The following is a 20,963-nucleotide window of genomic DNA, read 5'->3' as shown; positions in this document are numbered from 1 at the left end:
TAGCATAGAAATGAACTTCAGTCCTATCTGAGCCCATGGAGAGGGGCCGGTTCCTCCTGCTGCCGGTAGCACCGCGCAGAAGAAGTGACAGCTCTGCGTACGAGCAGCCACGCAAACACAGGCACATCTGGAAATGAAGCATCGCCGGAGAAAGCGGGAGGCCGAGCCAAGTCCGTCTCACGCCGCAGCGTTAGGAAACAGCCCGTCCTCGCTCCCTCTGCAAACTGCGCGCTCCTTCACGTGTTGCTGTTGGTGAACGTAAGGGCAGATCTGATATCCATAAATCAACATATTACTCATTTTCGAGCATTGCAGTCTGACAGCTGTTACATGAGCACATTGTTAGGAACTGTCAGGCAGTGATACATAGTGCCTTTTACAACATATGTTGACTTTTATCTAATGTTGTTCCATAATTAGCCCCAGGGAGCAGGAATCTGGGCAGCCGGCTGGCTGTGTGATCTCGGCTAACCTTTCCTGCCAGGGGGAGAAGGGCAGAGCCGGGAGGGCTGCGAGCCGGGAATGCTTCAATGGATGCAGGAGAAAGCAGGCGGAGCGGGGCTGTGAGTGGTACCCACAGCCCATCACCCGGGGATGGAGTGGGTCCCCTTCCCTTCCTGGGTCCTTGAGCGTTTCGGAGCCATCACACGAGGTAAAATAAAGCCCCACGGGACTTGGGAGTTTTCCTCCTAGATGGAGCCCTGAATTTCAAGCTCAAAACAGAGTTGTGGCCCTGGGGTTTGGGATGAGGAGGGGACCCAGGGGTACTTCTCCCGTGCGTGGAGGGAGGGAGAAGGCAGGGATGATTTACTGATGGGCATAGTAGATAAATGAAGGAGCAGATGGTGGAGTTAATGAGTGGAAAGGGTAGATGGATGGACAAAGAGACAATGGAGAAAATGTGGTAATTGATGGTTGTGCTTCTACCTGGATGAGGACAAACGTGCTGATGTGTCCTCGCAGCCTGGCTCCTCTTCAGGAGCCGGCGATGCTACCCACGGAGGACTGGCTCTCACAGCAAGCTACTGGGAAAGCGGGGAGCGGGACCCCCTCCAGCCGAGCGGGAGAGGACTTTGGTTCCTCTGCGGCAGCACAGCCTTGCCCAGCATCTCCCCTCGGTCCGACGGCAGTGCGGTGAGCCTGCCTGAGGCTGGCAAACCAGGGCAGACCCCCAGCTCCCCAAACCGGCTGCAGATCGCTCTCTGGCATCCCGAGGCTGCGTTGCTCTCGCACACACGAAGACCCAGCAGCCCGCAATCACCATCCCACTCACCCCCCTGCCCCGCCAGTCCAGGACACCCTTCGTGAGCATCTTTGCTGTCACCAAAAACGATTACCCCCCCGTCTTTCAAATATTCCCAGACGCCTGCTCTACCAAAACAAGCATCAGAGTACTCAGAAGACGTCCATCGCTATAAAGCAGCGCTCAGCTTTGTGGTTTCATCCTTCAAGTGGAGAAACCAAAGGGACTGCTTGGCTGGCGGCGGGGGGGGACACGCTGCCCGACTGCGGCAGCCTCCCAGCCGCCTGGGCTGGTTTCTCTTCCTCGCTGCAGCTGCCCAAGCTCAAAAAACGGGTGAGGAAAATAAATCAATAAGACACAAAGATAAATACGCTTTTCAGCGCTTGCATGTTGCAGCCGATTCCTCTGGACGTGCCGTGGTGGCTGCATAATTCATAAACTCGCCAGTAATATGCAAATGGCTGGCCCAGATGGGCCAGGCTCCCTCCTCGCCGGTAGCCGCCGCGTCGGGGGCAGGCGACGGTGAAGGCGGCCGTGCCGAAACGGTGAGCGGTGCCGAGCCCCCCTCCTGCGCGGTGCTGGGGTGCGGAGCTGTCGCTCGGGCAATGGGCTGGTTTGCAGGTTCGGCTCCGGTGGCTGCGATCCATCGCTTCCCACCGAGCCGCAACCCGTCTCGCTTTGGGGAGAAAATATTCCCTCGCCGTTTGCGTTCAGCCTACTCCTACCCCGACCCCTCGTGTCACGCTGGTGGGTCGCGTCCAGCACAACGCTCGTTCCCGCGCAGGCTGCTCCGGCTGCAGAAATCCTCCTTTTGGGGTCTGAAGCAACCACAGACCGCAGGGCCCCACCGGAGAGTGACCTGGGAGCAGCCCGAGGTCTGGAAGAGGCTGGAGACCGAGGCACGGCTCAGCCCGCAAGTGCCCATGAAAATTGCTTTCTGGGGAGTAAAAGCCTGCCAGCCCCCCCGGCCGAGCACAGACCTCTCCTGCTCAGCCCCCACCCCTCTCCAAATCTTCAAGGCAGAGCTTTATCTCCACCCTGCAAAAGCCATTTCCATCAACGTCTCCGAGAACAAACCCCAGCCAAAATTTGAGAAGCTCTTACAAAGCGATTGATAAAAACCTCCGCACACGTCTAACGCTGCGCCATCCATCAGCCAACTCACCCATAGCACAGCACTGAGCGCCAAGCAGCGGGGAGCAGAGATGAGCCGCACAGCCCCCCCAGGCCCTCTCACCGCAGGGTTACCGCTATTTTTCTGGAGAAATATGTTTTTCCCAAATATTTACGCTGTCCCCATCACCCTGGAAGGGTGGGGCGTTCAGTGATGATCCAGCAAAAGAACTTCATGGGTGCTGCAGTTTTGTGAAAACGGGGCAGGGGGGGTTATGTCACCACATCAAAGACATCATCCCCCGTTTGACATCGCATCCATCCCAGGGAGCCCGTGCCCTCCCCCAGCCACCGCTGATGGGTTTTATCTGAGGATCTGGGTATTTCAAAAGGAGGATTTGAGAGGTATTTCCTTCCCATCTTTGAGACAAACACAACAGTGAAGGAAAGTGCTGGGCTAAGACCTTGATGCAGCAGAAGGGCAAGAAAACCTACATGTTTTTATGAGGGATTAGGGCAAACTTAGTTGCATCTTAAGCTACTAAAGGCTTATAAAAGCCCCAAAGAATAGACTGCATGCCTCAGAAAAACCTCCCAGGGCCTTGCTAAGAAAAGTCAATTTAAAATTAGAGTGCAGCCTGCTTAGCTGAAGAACCATGCTTTGCAGACAGCAAGCCTGGCCTGCCTGAAGAGGAGAGTTTGGGGGTGGTGGTGGGGGGGGAAAGGGGTCTGGGTCCCCTGTGCAGGGTGGCACCGAGCCACAGTCCAGCTCTGATCACCCAGGAGCAAATGCCATCCTTCATTATGGCTGGGTGCACCAGGCGTTCATATATAACCACACCAGCTTCTCAGAGGGAAAAAGTACTTTATCAGGCATTTCAGCATCATCGAGGACTCGTTTCATGCAGCGCGTGGAAGTCAGGGAGCCGGCCTGGGGGTCGGCAGCAGCCCCGCTAGGGATGCTGCAGATGGTACCCACCTCGCTCAGCCCCTGGGCTGCTCCCGGCTGAGATTTTCTCCTCTCCCAAGGGCTGTCGACAGCCTTCCCTCTCCCCTGCCTTCCCTTCTTCGCCACTGCGCCAGTTCTTCCTTCATCCTGACAGCAGTGCTTACCAGGAGTGGCTGCTTTTCCCAGATAAATAGCTTAATTAGCTTTCTATTGACTCAGGCAAACACACTCCTCAGGCAGCGGCTGGGAGAAGAGAGGCACTAAAGCCCCAGGGAACAGATCCTACACCCCAGTGGCACAACGGGCTCTGCAGTGGGAAGGGCTCCACGCTGTCAGACTGCGGGCGTTAAAAAGGTCTTTGCCCCCGTGGAATCGCAGGTTGGGTGAGAAGGGCAGATCCAGCCCCAGGATGGGGGTTTCTGGTCCACAAGTGAGTGTCCCTCGAGTAAATTCCATCCTGTATTCCCTAGGAGAAACACACAGAAGGTGAGACCATGGCAGGAAGACAAATCCAGGGTGGGGGAAATAAAAAAAAAAAAATAAAAAAAATCAAGCGTCTGCTGGACAGCAAGGCTGGAAATCAAAGAGCGAACACCAAATATGTCTGCAAGATGCAGGGAAAATTTTTAATCTTGGAAATTGGCAAAAGATTTGAGATAGCTGGAGAACAATCAGTGCTTCCCTTCATGCCTGGAGGAACCGACAAACTTTGCATAAACAATTTTCCTTCCCTCTGATCTGGAAAGGCTGTCACCGAGCAGCAGGAGAGGCCAGCGCCGGTCCCCAGCGCCCTGCCCGGCAGCTGACTTGGAGAAAGCCAAACCCAGAAGGACCCCTCGAGAAATGACATTAATGGCCCAAAAGCAGCGGGGAGGGACGATGCAACGGGAGAGGGTTCAGCAGCATCTGCCCCGAGCTCAGCTTCTGATTTCTGGTCTGGGAACCCTGGGCTGCTTCCTAATCAGCAACCCTCAACCCAGCCACCCTGAATCCCCACAAGCAAATGTATTTCCCTGCCAGGTTAAATGCCATCCACACAAAACAGTGGGGGGGTGAGGGGCGAATTAAAAATAATAACCTCCCATGGGCAAGCCCCCACAAACTGCGCCGCCCCGAGATGTGCGCCAGCCCCGGACGGCCCAGGCATATTAATGCGATGGAGGATGCCGTCCGCCTCGGCCAGGCACCAGCTCCAGCGCGGGAGAGAGATACCAGGAGCTCAATTTGTGTTTGCCTGAGCCAAGGAGAAAATCTAATTAAACATGGCGTCGGGGCTTGGAGGAGCTGGGGATGGGGCTGGAATATAAAGCGCAGCTGCTTCCTGCAGATCAGAGGGCAATATTAATAAACTCGTGGAGGGGGACTGGAGGATCAGCTGGTAATATTGATAAATGTAAAGCAAAGACAAAGCAGTCGGGGAATATTGGATGGTAACGCTGATAAAAATGCAACCGGGACCGTCTCGACAGCATGCTGCAGGTGGCCCTGCCGTCCTGCCGGGGCAAGCGCTGCAGCTGCATGCCTGCTTCCCCGGCAGGGGATGCCGTGGGGCATCCCAAAGAGCCCCACGGCTTGGCGTGGGGTGGATTTTGGCCTGGCGGGCTGCTACCCCCACTGCTGTGCCCCCAAACCTTCTGCCCCAGAGCAGCAGCGGCCGCCCTGCCCGTCCCAAAGGCAGGGCAGGGCAGGTAAGAGCCGTCAAGGCGCAGGCATGGTGGAATGGAGGGCAGGAGCAGCACAGGGGGGGACGGCACAGCCTCCGCAGCTACCTGCGCGGTCTCTCACCTGGTCTTGAGCACGAGAGGTGGAAGTTTGTTTTCTCCTGCGCCCGGTGAAGGAGAGCTCCTGCGTCCTGGTGAGGCTGGAGCGAGACAGAGGAGGGAAGGGACCTCTTGGTGGCAGGGACGGCGATGGCAGCTGGTGTCTTGGACAGCCTCTCTCGGAGCAAGGGATCCGGTAGCAAAGGCACAGCTAGGACTCAGTGCAGAAATCCAGCACAAAGCCGCATCTCCAGGCTGGAAGGGACCTCCCTCACCCCCTGCCCAGCCTTGCCCCGTGCTGTCCTGAGCACCCCGCAACTCCCATTCCCCAGCGGGGAGAAGCGAGGCACGGGGAAACAGCCCCAGCTCCGTGATGCAGACCACCAAGCCCCAGCTGCCCTGCAAGCTCGGACAAGGAAAGCTTTTGGGGGGGGGAGCAGGACAGGGGCCCCTCAGAGCCTGCCCGGGTGCTCGGCTCGGAGCCATCCGCTCCCAAACGCGGCGCAGCTCCCCACCACCCAGCCTCAGCCCATTTGCACAGCTCCCGGGGAGAGACACCGGCCACCAGTGACTTTGAGCACCCCTGCAGCCCCTCTCGCAGGGACCAAGCTCCCGTAGCCTTGCGCCCACCGCTCCCTCCCCTCCTGCGCTGCTTCACGTTACCCCTCCGCAGCCCCCCCGCCAGCAGCACACCAGAGCCAGGGGATCGGAAAAAGCCACCAAGTGCATTTTAAATAAAAGATTGCATCTTTCAGAGCTATCGGGAGTGATGATTTAAACATGAAGTCAAAGCCAGTAATGGTGTTGTCAGAGCCGTAGCAGTAACTCCAATCAATAATTCACTGATAGGCAGCAACTGTGCCTCCAGCCAGACCTATCTGCGGTGGGCACAGTGCTTTCCCCCCCCAGGGCGAGACGTACATCCCCTCGCCTTGCTGCGACCTCCTGTCTCCCTGCCAGCATCGCCCACCCCTGCAGCAGAGGTCTGGCCCCCACCGGGGCTGGGGAAGAGCCAGGGGCCAGACCCGGAGCCCGGCAGGAGGAGGATGCTGCCTGGCTCCAGGGATGGGAGGAAAACCAAATTTGTTACCTGGGGACATTCAAAACGCTGGCAAGGCCTTGGCTTGTTGGTGATTGCAACCCAGGACTTCGGTTTCTGCACCCTTGGAGAGAGCCCAAACCACCCCCAGGAAACCACAGGTCTCCCTGCGGGACTTAAAAGCCCTGCCGAGGGGCACCTCTGTGACCCCCACCCCAGCCCCATCAGCACAGATGAGTTGCCCGCCTACACCGGGGGTGCTGAGGGCTTATAGCTGCCGTGCACGCCGGTGCTCTTCTCCCACACCCCGGTGAGCATCCCTCATCCCCACGACACCCTGCCCCTCCAGCCCGTGACCCGCGCACCCCTTGATGAGCTCCCGCAGCATCATTTAGCTACACAAACGCCTCGGTCACAGCCCAACGACCTCGTATTTGCCCACTCATTTCCCTCTAATGCAGCACGAATCAGTTCCCCCCTAACAGAGGATCCAGCTGGGGGGGGCTGGCCCCCCACCTCACCCCTCTTCCTTCCCACAGGGCTTCATCGAGCGTGGAGCAAAGCTGGATTGGAGCACCCTGGAGCTGCCGAGCAGCCCCCGGCTGGGCAGGCTGGGGGGGGGGTCAGCAGCTGGGCTCTGCCCACCCTTGCTGGGGCACAGGGTGTTGCAACACCCGTGGCAGGAGGGTCCCAGGCCCCTGCACCGGCAGAGCGGAGGTGTGCAGGGTCCGGGTGGGAATCCCTGGGGCAAGCTAGGAAAGGCAAGGAGCTGCCCGCGCACTCAGTTTCGGGGAGCGGTGTGTGGAGAAAGGCAGCGCATCCCTGCCCACTGAGGGGGCTTAACTGGGAAGCCCTGGAGTTGGTACCCAAAGAAGCTGCACCGCCCCGAGCCGCAGCCCGAATGCACCGAGGGGTGCGAGGGCAGCGCGCCTTCCCCTAGAGCAGCCAGCCCCTAAAAACCATCCTTGCAGGGAGGCTGGGGGGGACCCGATGGGGATCCCAGCACCCCGGGGGGGGGCAGCAGGGATGGCTCAAGGGAAAGCGGGTGGACAGACAGATGGACGGACAGAAGCAGCCCCTCCATCCCAGTTCCACGGAGGGATACCAGCACGGCAGAGATGCTGGAGGTGGTCGAAGGTCGAGGTGGCTTCTTCTCCCTGCATCCTTGCCACCTTACCTTCGCCAGTGCCGGGGAGCTTGCCGAGCCAGCACCGCCACCTCGTGGCACGGCCACCGGCGAGGCCGGGGACAGTGCGGCACCGCACACCGTATACCGCACACCGTATACCGCACACCGTATACCGCACACTGTATACTGCACACCATATACCGCACACCATATAATGCACACCATATAACGCACACCGTATACCACACACCGCACACTCCTGGACACGGCACACGCTCCGACGGTGTACACAGACTTTATTATCAGGAGAGCTGGCACCGGATGAACTGGCACCGAAAAGGTGGCAAAAAACTTCAGAGGCGGCCAGTAAAGGGGAGCGGAGAGCGGGGGTCAGCCTGGATAAAAGAGGGGAGTGAGAAAGGGAAACTGCGGCGGTGGATGGGGTGGGATCCCTGGCCTCAGGGGAGACGGCGAGGGACCCAGCTCGCTGCCCAGCCTCACCCCATCGGATGGTGTTGGGGGTCTCTTACCTCCTAGTCCTTGCTCGACAGCAGGACTTGGGCATCGGTGTGCGGCTCGGTGCCCGGCATGGTGTCCGGCTTGTCTTGGAGCACCAGCTGGGACATGCTGCAGCAAGCCAAGGTTAGGGGGGGTGCACGGGAACCCCTGCCCTGGGCAGGCAGCGAAAGGGCTGGCTTTCCACCAGGATCAACCAGCCCTTTCTCCTTCCAGGGGGTGGGGGGGTTTTGAAGCCCGCAGTCTTTAATTCCCAGGAGGAGGGTGAACGGGAGCCTGGGCTTCAACCTGCCGAGGACCGGCAAGCCAGAGCACGTGGGGGCTCTGGGTGAGGGGAGCCCCAGGCAACGTGGCAGCCCCCCCCAAAGGCTGTGCTGGGGGATGCTCACCAGTTTTGTATTTGCTCCAGCCCTTCCTGCGCCGCCTCCTCCCCTGGCATGCCCAGCACGCAGCAGACCCGGGTTTGGCTGCAAGAACCGTGCCGGTCCCCTCAAGGTGCTGCAGCCGCCACCGCCGAGCTCCCCAGCCCGGCGCGGCGGCACATCCCACCCCATCCCCAGCTGGTCCTGGTGGGCACCACGGGGCTTTACCTCCGCCTCAAGAGCTGGATCGTGGTCCTGTCCTCCAGGAAGGAGTGGCTGAGTGACCGTCCCAGCCGATGCGCAGTGAGACCCGCGTTATCCTGCCAAAAGCAGAGAGGGATGAGGCTTTCGGGGCCTTGGTACGGGGAGCCGTGGGGTGGAGGACCCTGGTCACAGCACAGACAAAGGGTGGCTGAAGGCAGCTGCCTCCCAGGGTGCAAATGGGAAGGTTTCTCATGTGAGGGTGTGCGTAATCCCAAAGCATCCCGCGGGACCCCCTCCATCCCCAGCACCTCGCCGAGCTCCTGGACACCACTGTGGGGCACGGCCGCGCTCAGACCGTGGATCACAACCTGTGGGTTCGGCACATTCTCCGCCTGGCACGCCGGCGGAGCCGAGGTGGACTCTGCCCGCTGTGCCACCGTGCCAGCCGGCGTCCACCTGAAGAACCTGGAGGTCCTGTCTTCAACCTGCAAAGGCAGCAAAGCCGCCGTCAACCGCCGGCACCCCGCTGGGAGGACCGTCCATTGCATCCCGACCCCCAACCCTGCCTTGGCATGAAATCCTGGGAAAAGCCTCCCTGGACCGTTTAAATCCCAGGCATCGGCATTCGTGCCCCTCAGCCTCACCTCGCGCGGCCACTGCTCCATCAACGAGACCATTCCCACGTTCACCACAAGGATTCCCTGGAAAAGAGGCAGCCGCTGAGCCCCCCACCCCAGCTGGCTCTCCACGGGGCCGGGGGGGGGGGGGAAACCGTCGCAAAGCCCCCAGCATCACTGGCAAAGCCCCTTCCCTGCCCCACCACTTACTGGCGCACCAGCAGAGGGGAAGGGAGCACCGATGCTTTTCTGTACTACGATGTACACCAGCCACATGGAAACGATCATCCCGGGCGCGCAGCGGCAGCACCACCGATGCCCCAAGCCCGGCACATTATTGGGTCAGAGCCGGAACCAGTGCCACAGCAACCGTGTGCCGGCACGGGGTTCCCAGAGCAACAGGGATAAGGGAAGGGTGCAGAAAGCAAATCCCAATTCAGGGCACCCATGGGAGCCAAGATTGTGGCACCCAGCCTGGGGGCAGGGGGATGCAGGGCACAATCCTCGCGAGTTTTTTCATAAGCCCTCCTGCGAGTGCGGCTGAATGGGACAGCAGAGAGCAAAAAGCCTTGCTGAAGGTTAGAAAGACCTGTGTGGCAGCGTAGCTCAGGAGACCCAGCAGGAGAACATACCTTGGGGCACCCCGAAGCACGGGAGGGCCCCCCTTACATCCTATTGCACCCCATGGGATGCTCAGGGCAAAGACAAGCCCAGCATTCCCACATCCCGAGGGAAAAGCGTCCTCTCTGCAAACATCCCTGGGGCAGCCCCCCTCCTCCCGATAGCCCCGCAACCTAAACCAATGACACCAAGTCTTTTTTTATTTTTTTTAGCAAATGTTTATTTATATCAAAATACAAAACATTTCTGAAGCAGGGTAATGTTACATGAGGAGCAAGTTAATCGATTCCAAAACCCATCATTCTCCTACAGCATGGCTAGTTGTACGTAACATTGCAACACTGCCAGAATTTCTTATAGTGGGTACATCAAAATAAAAAAACCAACCAAAAAGTCAATCTATGATCATGCAATGTTACCAGCGATAAATTGTTAAGTACTCAGCAGGCCTTAAAATCCCAACAGGCAGAGACCGAGGGACCAGCTACTCTCAGTAAGGCAGGGCTTCAAACTCTCATTTCTTCCAATTTTTGTTGGCTTATTAGCATTTACTCATTAACTGACAACAGTCCAAGAGCCAAAGGGACCCAACTTTCTTGGCAGAGTGGGATTATTGCTTAGAGCTATCAAAGCAGACCCAACTCCCGGCTGTCCCCAGGGAGGACGGGGAAGGGCAGGGACAGGGCTCGCAGGGCGAGAGCCAGGAGAGGTCTGCCTTGGCCAAGCGCTGCGTAGGTCGGGCCAAGCTGGAAGATGTAAAAACCTCCTGGCTGAGGGGGCTCAGCAGGTCGTTATCCCCTTAGAGATGAGCTCGGAGTTTGCCCGGCCGCTGCCTGCAATTGGGGGGGGGCCGGGAGGGCAGCCAGGAGGAGCAGGCAGTGCTCCCGGCGAGGTCTCGGTTACCTGCCGAGGGCAGGCTAGCACCCAGTCGGAAGGAGAGTTTGGGGTGAGGGACCCCCACTGGTGCCCCTTATCGCACACCTGGGGGAGCGATGCTGAAATTTGGCTTCCTCCCCCCCGCCGCGGTCCCAGACCGGCTCCGGGCAGGAGCCTGGCCATTCCCAGGGATGCCGATGCCGAGCACGCCACCGCCGGTCCCTCCTGCTGGCATTTTACCGGCCTTTGCGAGCACAGAGGCCAAGAGCAACGATACAGATACAGAGAGATTATATAGAGCACGGAATAAGTTTCATATAAGGCTTTGGTACAGCACCATCATGTCAGATTTATTTGTAAATCGTTTACAGAAAAAAAAAGCTTACTGAAAAAATAGTGTTTTGTTTCTCTTTTTTTTTTTTATTATTTTCTTCTTTTGAGGAACATACCTGAAGTTCAAAAATTAACCCTCTAGTTGCCGTCTGGGCTCCCATCAAATGCTATTTTTGCTGTGTGCAATTTAAAAACAAAGCGACTCGAACCCAACTCCCACCAACCTGTTACACAGCCCGCCCAGCTCGCAGCAGCCGCCCATGCTGCCCAGCCAGGCAGCGGCCAACGGTTCGCAGTGCACAAGTCAGTAAAATCAACACCACAGAGATTCGGCAGCTGATCGCTACTCACTTTTTAGTAAAAATTAAAAAAAACCCAAAAAACCAAACAACAAAAAGAGAAAAAAAAAAGTCACGACGACAAACATTATGGAACCAGTGGTACTAAAGTTTCCTTTATTGTTATTGTTATTTAAAAAAGTCAGTTCCACTGGTTACCACTGAAACAGCACCAAAGAGCACCCTAACGTGTGTTATACATCGTAATACTCGACATTCAAGAAATGGAAACGAGGTTGGATGGTCTAGTCTTTATATCCATAGGCAAGAAATTCTTCTTAAGAAGAGGAAAAAGTTGTCCCATGCAACCAGAGACCTGTTGGGTCCGGAAGAAGATCCTGCCTTAGGGGAAAACACTACGAAGTTAGGAGGCAATTAAATCAAGAGCTACCTATGGAGGTCTACCAGGGTTCAGAGACTCTACAAACCTATCTAAGGGGATTAAAAAGTCTGGGCTCCCCAGGAGAGCCAGGGATGCTCCCCTGGGAGAGCTGGAGATGCTCCCCGGGGATCCAGGGATGCTTCCCGGGAGCTGGCGCACAGGTGTGATCTCCGAATGCCCAAAGGATGGCTCAACAAACTTACGGCGATGTAAGTGTTTCCAGGAGAATTTCTATAGGGTTTTCCCAGGTGGGAAATACAAAGGGACCAGAGCCCGCACAGCTCTACGGAAGGTCCTGCATTCCCCTGGGGCTGCGGGAGCATCCCTTGCCTGCTCTCCGCTGGCCCTGTGGAGAAAAAAAGAGAAGTTTGGCCTTAAAGTGCATGTGGGAGGGCAGGGAGGGGGTGCCAGCATCTCCCACTGAGCCGAAATCTCCCCGAGCGGAGACGGGTGCTTTCCCACACAGCTCTTCCCACCGCTCCCAACAGCCGAGTGGGAAGAGCCTGGGAGGGGGCAGGAAGCAAATACCCCCCGAAAAAGCAAGCTCCCGCCAGATGCACGCAGCTGTGGTGGATGGAGGAAGCGGGGTTGTGTGTACAAAAAAAAAAACCAACCAAAACCAAGGGAAGCAGGACGATGCTGATGGCACAGTCGCCCCTTCGTCCCACAGTGCCCGGGAATGAACGGCTCTTTATGTGTCTGTTTGGCATCCAGAGGGTTAACGGTACTGTGGAAAGTGTGCTTTGTAAACATTTTTTTGTGTTTTTTTTTTTCCTGTTTTTTTTCTGTAAGTGATTCCAGGGAAGATGGGGAAAGGAGAAAGCTGCCCGCCCCCCAGCCCACCCCCTCAGCAATACCCCAAAGCCCTGCCAGCCGGGGGGCAATGCAGCCCCCCAGCCCGGACACCAACCGGTGAGAAATCTCATCCCTTCTCTTTCTCCTCACATCCTTTTTCTTTTTTTTTTATTTTTTTTTAAACATATAAAATACTCACTTATGTATTTACTGCTAATAAATGCAAGTTAGTCCCATCAAACATGCTTTGCTTTGATATCAAGAATTGGTGCTGAACAAATCTTGGCTCGATATTAGAAACATCACCCCCCCAACCCCCCCCTCCCCGTCCCCCCCGACGAAGAAGACAGAAATATCATGGAAAATACGGGTGACACCTATGGAGGACACGGTGCCACTGCGAGGGGGCCAGCTCCTGGGCATTACATTCATGCCTCAGCCGGTCAGGGACACGGCCTGACAACAGCAAGGGACCTCTGCCCGATCCTGGAGGGATGGGAGCACCCAGGCTCTGCACCACCGTCCCCTGCCTCACCGCATGGACATCTGAGCCCAAAAACCAGCATCTGGGTGCCGCACGGGGCCGAGAGCCACAGAGACCCAGCCCGAGGAGAGCAGAAGCCCCCCCATCACTGCTGCCCAAAGGCAATCCCCAAATCCTGCCCCAAGGAAGGCGGAGGGCATGGCTTGCCACTCACCGGCATCGCTCAGTCCCAAAAAACTGGCTCTTCTCCCCCTCGTTGCCTGTGTGCATGGGGGGAAAGAGGGGTGGGGGGGGCCTGGCGGGTCCAGACTGTTTTGCGGGAAAAGCCCCGAGCACCCCCGGCACCTTCCCCACCGCGCCGGGGCTCGATGCCGTTTCACCCACCGGGACAGGGAGAGCCCCGCGTCCCACCCCGGCACCCAGCCCGGTACCGGCAGCCTCCACGACACCACTAAAAAACCCTGATGGTTGGAAATCTTTTGTTGGTTGTAGAGGTATTGATGTGCCTACGGAAGAAGGTGCCCTGCTCCGGCCGGGCACGGGGATCCGGGGAGACGCCAACCGGGGTCACCCAGGCGGCTCTGCGGGGCTCCATAAACCGTACGAGGGTTTGGTAAACCCTAAGGATTTATGAAGGCGGTGAGGATGGGTGGCCGACAGCACCCGGCGAGGTAGCGGCGTGGGGAGCTCGTCCCCGGAGAGTCCTCCCCATCCTGTGCCACCCCCGCCGGGTTGCAACCGGCCTCGTCCTTCCCACAGAAAATAGCACCCTTGGAGCTGAAATTCGTCTTATTTCTCTGGAAAAAAAAACCCAAAACCAAAAACAAACCCCAAGCAAGACACAGCCCTCAGTGGAAACACCATCACCTCGCTGCGGCACAGGGCAAGCTGGCAGCAAACAGGGTGCCCGGGCTCCCCCCCATCGCCGGGCTTTTTCCCTTTTCAATTTTTTTTCTCTATCGAAACAGCAACGCGACAGCAAACAGCAGCAATGCTGAGCCGGCGGCGGGACGGCAGCCGGAGCCAGCGGACCCCCACGAGCCCCCCAGACTTGCCCAGCCCTCCTCTCCCTCGCCACCGTATTGCTCAAACAGCACTAGGCATGGATACAAAAATAAAACAGCTATGTGACTTAGATATATATAATTTTTTTTTATATATATATATTTGTATATATATTTTTGTCTATTTATAGGTGGATGGAGAAGCAGCGAAGCCAAAGCGCAATATAATGTAAAAATACTCGCTCTGCTCCCGCTGTTCAGACTCTCCCCACCTCTGACAGCCTCTCTCATGCTGCACAGAAGTTTGACACCTATTACTAAGGAATTATTTTAAATATTTATTCTCCCCCCCTTCTAAAATAGAAAGTAAATATATATTTGTTTCATTTTATATACAATGCAGTTTCAATACACCAATATCATTTCTTTAGATAGAGATACTGGGGCTCATTTCGCAAGTCGGTTGTTTTGTTTTGTTTTTTTTTTAACGTAAGTGCTGGGGGGGAGTGGGTGGAAATCAGAGGAGCTTTCAGACCACAGGCCTGCCTTGTCCCAGGAAGCTGGGCACCCCCCTTTGCAGCCCTCTTGGTCCCCTGTAACCTCAGGAGAACAAGAATAAAAGCCCCCCTGGGACAGAAATTGTCATTTCGATGGTAAAGCAAAAATCTGGGCAAACCCTCCTCCCCAGGGGATGCCAGCCCCTCCATACCGCGTGTCCCGCCCCACTGCAACCAGTATAAAAATCCTTAGCTACCACTACAGCGCATGCTTTTGACAGCCGAACCCCCTAAGCCTGGACCAGCCTGTCTGCCCCCCGTTTCTCTTGCCCACCCCCCCTCCCTAGGTACGGTCCTTCGTCCATCCATGCACGTATCAAAAACCAGCCAGAGCCCCGGGGATTGGGGATGCTCGTCGGCACGTATCCTGAGGTTACCCAGCGTCACTGGGCAAGACGCCTACTGCCACACAAACGATGAGGAACAGACAGCTTAGACAACACAAACCTGGCAGGCCAAAACACATATAAACAGGAAAAAACAGGGAAACCCGGCACCCAGGGAGGGGAACAGGCTCCCACCTCCAGCCCCTTTCCCAGAAACCAGCAGCTCCGCACCAGTCCTCACCGTGCGGCGATGTACAGGCTGATAGAAATTAAGTGCAACGCCAAGTTTCTTCTATTGCTGGCGCAGGTGTGGGGAAGTCAGAGATGCCATCGCTGCTTCCTCAGCCTCTAGTACTTGGCTCATGTGCTTCCCCAACAGATTTCAGCAGTCACCTCTAACAGGAACAAATTGGCTACCCAGCCTTTCCTCCTCTGCTAACACAGGCAGGGAGGAGTAAAGATACTCGGCAAAATTAAAAAAAAAAAAACAAACAAAAAACAAACAAAAAAACCCCACCAAACCAAAAAAACACTAAGCTGAAGAGGGGAAATGGGACTAAACATCCTGTGTTCTTTAAGGGTTACCCCATGCCCAGACAGCACAGGGATGGGCTCCTGGAGAGCAGCAGGCACGCAACCTGAATTCGGCCACCCCTGTGTCAGGAGCCATTGGACACTTTGGCTGTACGGGCTCCAGCATTGTTGGTGAACAAATCCCCTCTATGTGCTTCAGACCCGAAAAGTCCTGCTAATGAGGTTTTAAAAAAGAAATAAAATAAAATAAAAGAGACACACTCTGAAGAACATCTTGTCCTGCTGAGGAGCCACTGCTGGGACTGGCTGGCGCGGCTGGCGCCACGTTCCTCAGCCCAAGGGACAAATTTAGCCGTATCCCTCTTATCCCTTCTGACTCATGCTTTTCTGGGAAGAAGAGATGCAAAGCAAAATGCTTACACATGAGTAACCGGAGAGCAGCATCTAGAGGGACTTCAGAGAAGGGTTTCTGCGTAGTGGTGCTTTTTCTTTAAACGATTGCACCAGAGATGAGGCAACATGACGTCTCTTTCCCATGTCATGCCCCACGTGTGTCGGACATGCAGAGGAGAGGACCTGTCACTCCTGCTTCTCAATATCACAGCCCAAGGGTGAGTCACATACAACAAACAAAGAAAAAAAAAAAGGGGGGGGTAGTAATAATAAAAAAAAAAAAGCTATCTCGTGTGCAGCAGGGATGCAGTGCAGGTCACACTTGCCGTGGGGCAGCTGTGCCTGTCCATTCCCAAATCCCCCCCAGGCTCTGGCTGCTCCCAGCCCCTACCCGGCTTCACCCATCCCAATCCCCCCCCTCCACCGTGGCTCTAAACACTCTCCCCTAGAGACAAACACACCCCCGACATGCAAATCTACTGGACTTCTGCATACCTATCTATCTTTGTCCTATGCTTCTCTATGTATTTATATCTCATATATACAGTTGCGTTTTACTCTGGTTCCTTGAAAAGATTTCCTTCTACAAAAAGCATCGACTCTGCCAGCCCGGGGCCACAGCAAGCCCATGCGGGATGTGTGGAAATCCCTGAAGGCAGCCAGCAGCCGGTCCAGCCTTGCTGAAAAATACCCCCAGCCAAGAACTACAGCTGAAACCAACCCAAAAGTCAGAGAACTCCCGAATCTACATCACTGCCTGAAGGAGAAACCCAAATGCCAGGCAGATTTCATCCTAATACAGACTGCAGCAATAAGTCTCAAATGCATGTGTCATGCCTGGATGCCCCAAGACACGACTAAGCCCTGCCGGGACTGTGCCTGGGCTGCTGAGCACAAACCCTGAGCCCTCAAACACGCCTGGAGGTAGGTACGGCAAAGCTGGTATTCCCTTTATATTCCCTTTACATTTATATATCCAAACACCATCACCTCCAGCCTTCCTCCGAAGCGGGTGGCACCGAACCAGCTGACAAAGAGACAAACGCCAGATCAACAGCCTGGAGCCCACCAGCGACCGAAACCAGCCTCCAAGTCACAAGTGACCGACACACAGCAAAACCAGTGAGCGTCCTACCCTGGGAAAAGCATCCCTGCTCACAGGGACACTCCCCACCACCCCAGCAGCTCACGGGGACCGCTCTGCCCAGGGGGGGAACCTACGCACCCACCCGGCCAGACCACAAACTGTGTTGGTGGTCCGGGGATGCCGGTGCCTTCCACCAAGGGCTCCAGCCCAGGTTCCTGGTGCAGGTGTGTGGCGGAGCTGGGAAGAGACCCCAGGACCCTCCAGCTCCCCCCATCCTACAAACCCATCACTCCAAGTGCCCACGGATACAATTAATGGCAGGCACAGAAACGGGGCCCCGCAAGCGAGCTCTAAACCCTCCCTCTCTCCTTACTTACTAACTTGCGTTTTCATTCACGTCAACATTGCAAAACCAAGCTTCTGTGGGTTTGCACAGCAAAGTCACCTTAAAAATAGGCGGCCTCGATTGCTCAGCAGCTCCCGCTGGAAAAATAGGCGAAGCGTTCGCTCTGCCCCACCGCCTGCCTGCAAGCACAGGTTTGATGGAGAGGGTGCGAGGGACGGCACCCCACGACCACCCCCTCTTTCCGAGGGACCCCAGCAACACCCCTGTACCTACCTCTCCGCTTTACCTCCCCCAGCCCAGGGCAGCTGAATCCTGCAACCCCCACGGCGGCACGAAAACGGTGCTGGAACATCCCCACCACGGCCACCTCGCAGGCGGAGGCACCAGCAAGGACCACCCAAAGCAGGGCTGGCACCCACTGCACTGAGGCCTCGGCAGAGCCGAGAGACAAATATTCTTGCAATTCAGAGGTGTTTTTTCACCGTGGCCCGGGATTTTCCAAGGGACCTAACGAAATGCGTCATGTTCGCAATGTGCAAGGAGGAATTGTATGCTTACTGATAAAACAAGAGCCATCTACCTCAGACAAGCTTACAAAATAACAGAGTTTGGCCCAGGAAGATAAAAATCAAGATATATTTTGCAGCATGAAAGAAAAAAAAAAAAATGAAGCAACAGCAGCTGTGTTTGCAAACCACCAAAGCGAAACGGAGTTCAAACAGGGATGAAATGGGGGAAGCGTTTGGCATCGTCTGACACAGCTTCGATGTCCCAGGTCCACGGGAGGAGAGAGGAGCGACCCCCTGAAGGGCATGGAAACCAGAGGGTTGGGAGAAGCGAGGAGGTTGCCAAAGCAAGAGGCGAGCCCGTCTGCCAAAGCACGGCCCGAGTCTATCGGAAGGTAACTCGGTCTAGCGGGGAAAGGAGTTAAGGATGGTTTTAGGGAAGAGCCGCTTCCATGAGGCGCCCGGGCGGGATTTCCCACTCCAGCAGCGTGGCAGGTACACGGCTGAAAGAGAGAGGGCTGCAGCTCCAGCCTCTAAAGGTCGAAGACCATGAAAAGCAGGGGGCCCAGCGGCTCAAAACACCTGCAAAAGGAAAACAACTCTCAAAAGACTGACCCAGCAAGCCGGCACGCTCCATCAACCTTCCCTGCACTCCAAGTCCTCTAGAGCTCCTTAAGACGGGATGGGGGCACGGTCCCGAGGTAGCGACCTCAAGAGCCTGAAGACACCGCCTTGCCCGCGCAAACGGGCATCATAAATAGTTTGGAAAGCACTCAAATGAAAAACCAACCTTCTGTTAGAGAGGTTGAGGCAACGAGAGCGAAAAGGAAGAGCAAGTCAGCTGCGGCACGGCCAGCACAAAGCCTCCACGCCTCCCCCCCCAGCCGGGGCATTCCCCGGCCCCGATTGTCACCTGTCCGTCGGGAGCAGCCCGGCTCGCCTCCGCACGGCAAGAACCGCTGCCGCCGGCTCGCCGTGCCGCGCCGCTGAAGTTACCGGCGAGCTGAAGTTAGCCAGGCAGAGTTTTCCCCGCTGCCGAGCGGGCGAATGGCATTAATTCAAGTCAGATCCGAGCGGATTCTAGGGAAATCCCTAAAACACACTCAAATAAAAGAAATTCGCAGTCGTACTGTTAGCGAAGTTGAATTCTCACTCTGATAGTTGAGGGTCTTACATCAGGTCACTCGTCACATACTCAATAAAAAGCCCTGGTGCAGGCTGGAAAGAGAGAGGCATTTCCACAAGACCCTCCCTCCTTCCCGAGACAAACCTGCTCACGGTCTGAAGACCACCTACACAAAGTTGTTAATGCTCGGAAATATCTTGCTATCGATTTAGAGGATTCATTGTCAAGCAGTTCAAACCTAAGTGAGGGCTTCGAGATCAGAAAAGACGCGGTGCTCTGCTTTTTGTGGTTGCGGGTTTCTGAGCATCCTGCTGGAAGAGGAAGCACAACCTCTAAAACCAGGTATTTCTAGGTAGAGCGATAAACAGGCTCCGACCTAAAAGCTCCCGGGGAGCGCGGTGTGGTCGGAGTGGCCACAACCCGACCGTCCGGCTGAGAGCTGGCGTCTTTCTCCAAACATCTAAGCCCTTCGAGGTTCAACCAGCAGCAAGAGCAATAACCAAGGCAAAGCAGAATTAAAGGCGAGATTGCGGAGAATCTCTTGGCAATTCTACCTGGGAATAAACAAAAGTTTCCTATGCAAATGGAGAGCCTGGGGCAAAAAACATGCCTACAGGCTCTTCGATTCTCCTGACGCTTCTTTTACAGCCTGAATCCACTCAAAACAAGAATATCCACATGAAACATTTGGTATTTTATTCCCAGGCAGGCTGGAGGGTTTAGCACTTTACCGCAGAGGAAGAAATGTGCAAACCTGGATGCAGCGGTTGATTTTACCACTTCAAAAAAATATCTCTAAGTATTTTAAAGGTAGGGATCACTTGCTGTTAGCACTCAGCATTTACGTAGCACTTGCAGTCTGTAGGAACCAAGTGCTTGTCCAAAGTGCTCAAATATGACTTATCCCCATTTTACAGATGGGAGAACTGAGGCACAGAGAGGTTGAGTGACTTGCCCAAGGCCACGCAGTCAGAGAGTGGAGGCAGAGCAGGAAAGCAAGCCCGGCTGTTCTCAGAGCAGGCTACACCTTTCCTGCTAAAAAATAAAAAAATAAATAAAAAAAAAAAGGCCTATGCAATCCAGAAAACCACCGGCCGCCAAACCTACCCTAAGTATTTTGAAGAGGAAATACATTCTGGTGAAGAGTTAGAACAGCTTTACCGAGAGGGGAACAGTGGGTCTCCTTGGATGGGGCAAAGGGAAGGACAAAACCCCGGAGGGTGTCACAGCCTACACGGCCAGGCCGGAGCAGGAGAAAGAAGGGGAAAACGGTGAAACCAGCAGCAATGCATTTTAAGCTGACGCGAAACGCCGGGCTTAGCTTTGCGTGGTCGCACCAAGGAGCCATCCATCTCCATCCGCAGAGCCAGGGATTTTCCAGCTGCTCTCGCCTGGGCTCAGCATCTGCCGACAGAGGCTTTTGGGACCACGCAGCCAAACCCCCTTCGCCCGCACACCTGCAGCAGCATCTCCCCGTTTCGCAGTTATGAATAAAGATTACAAACGTTACTGTAGTAAGAAATCACGTTACTACACAGTACTGAAGAACATTCGCCAGCGACATACAGTGTGTTGGGAAGAACTAATCAAAACCACCCTTCATCAAAGCTGACACACACCACACTTGGGGGAAAACACCCCTGAATGAAAACAGTCCCATACCTGCGTGCTCGCACAGTGGTGAGTACGCGTTAACAAGGTTCAAATGCATTTGCACAGACAAATGGCGATTTCTCACATCTCAGACCAATTCAAAGGCTCGGGGTCTTTCTGGTTTTTCCCTTTCAGAAATAGGTAAGGAAAGATGTCACGGATGGTTTTGTTGCTGTTATCTTCACATAAAAGGAGGCTGGGAAGGGGAAGGCAGGGAGATTTTCACAATTACAGCTTTCCTGGGATTATTTGGTCATGTTTTTATCATAATCAGATTCATAGGATTACCAGTTCCCATCTAGGTTGTTAGTTTCTTGTCAATTAATTACACCCTGTGTCATTTAATTTCTTCCGGCGATTGAGGGCCAGCTGCTCAATTCCACACTTTCTCCCTAAACGCGCGCTGCAGAAGCAGATGTCAAAAGCTCTGTCTATACCTTTTAAGCCTAGAGATCTTTTCCGAAACCGAGGTGCAACGCCCCCCCCCCCCTTCCCACGCCACTGGAGCCATCCTGGGTGGGGGGAGAAGCGGATCCGAGGAGCGCCCAAGCCCCAGGCATCCTTCCCCGTCCCCCCAACCTGCCCCAAGGTCCCCCCAGCTTGTCCCCACCACGAGCCACCAAACCCCCCCCCGGCAGAGGCGGCAGCGTAGGGGTGTCCCCTCCCTTCT

The sequence above is a fragment of the Buteo buteo genome, chromosome 9 (assembly GCF_964188355.1).
Source record: "Buteo buteo chromosome 9, bButBut1.hap1.1, whole genome shotgun sequence".
In the NCBI taxonomy this organism is placed as follows: domain Eukaryota; kingdom Metazoa; phylum Chordata; class Aves; order Accipitriformes; family Accipitridae; genus Buteo; species Buteo buteo.
This window is presented reverse-complemented; position numbering follows the sequence as displayed.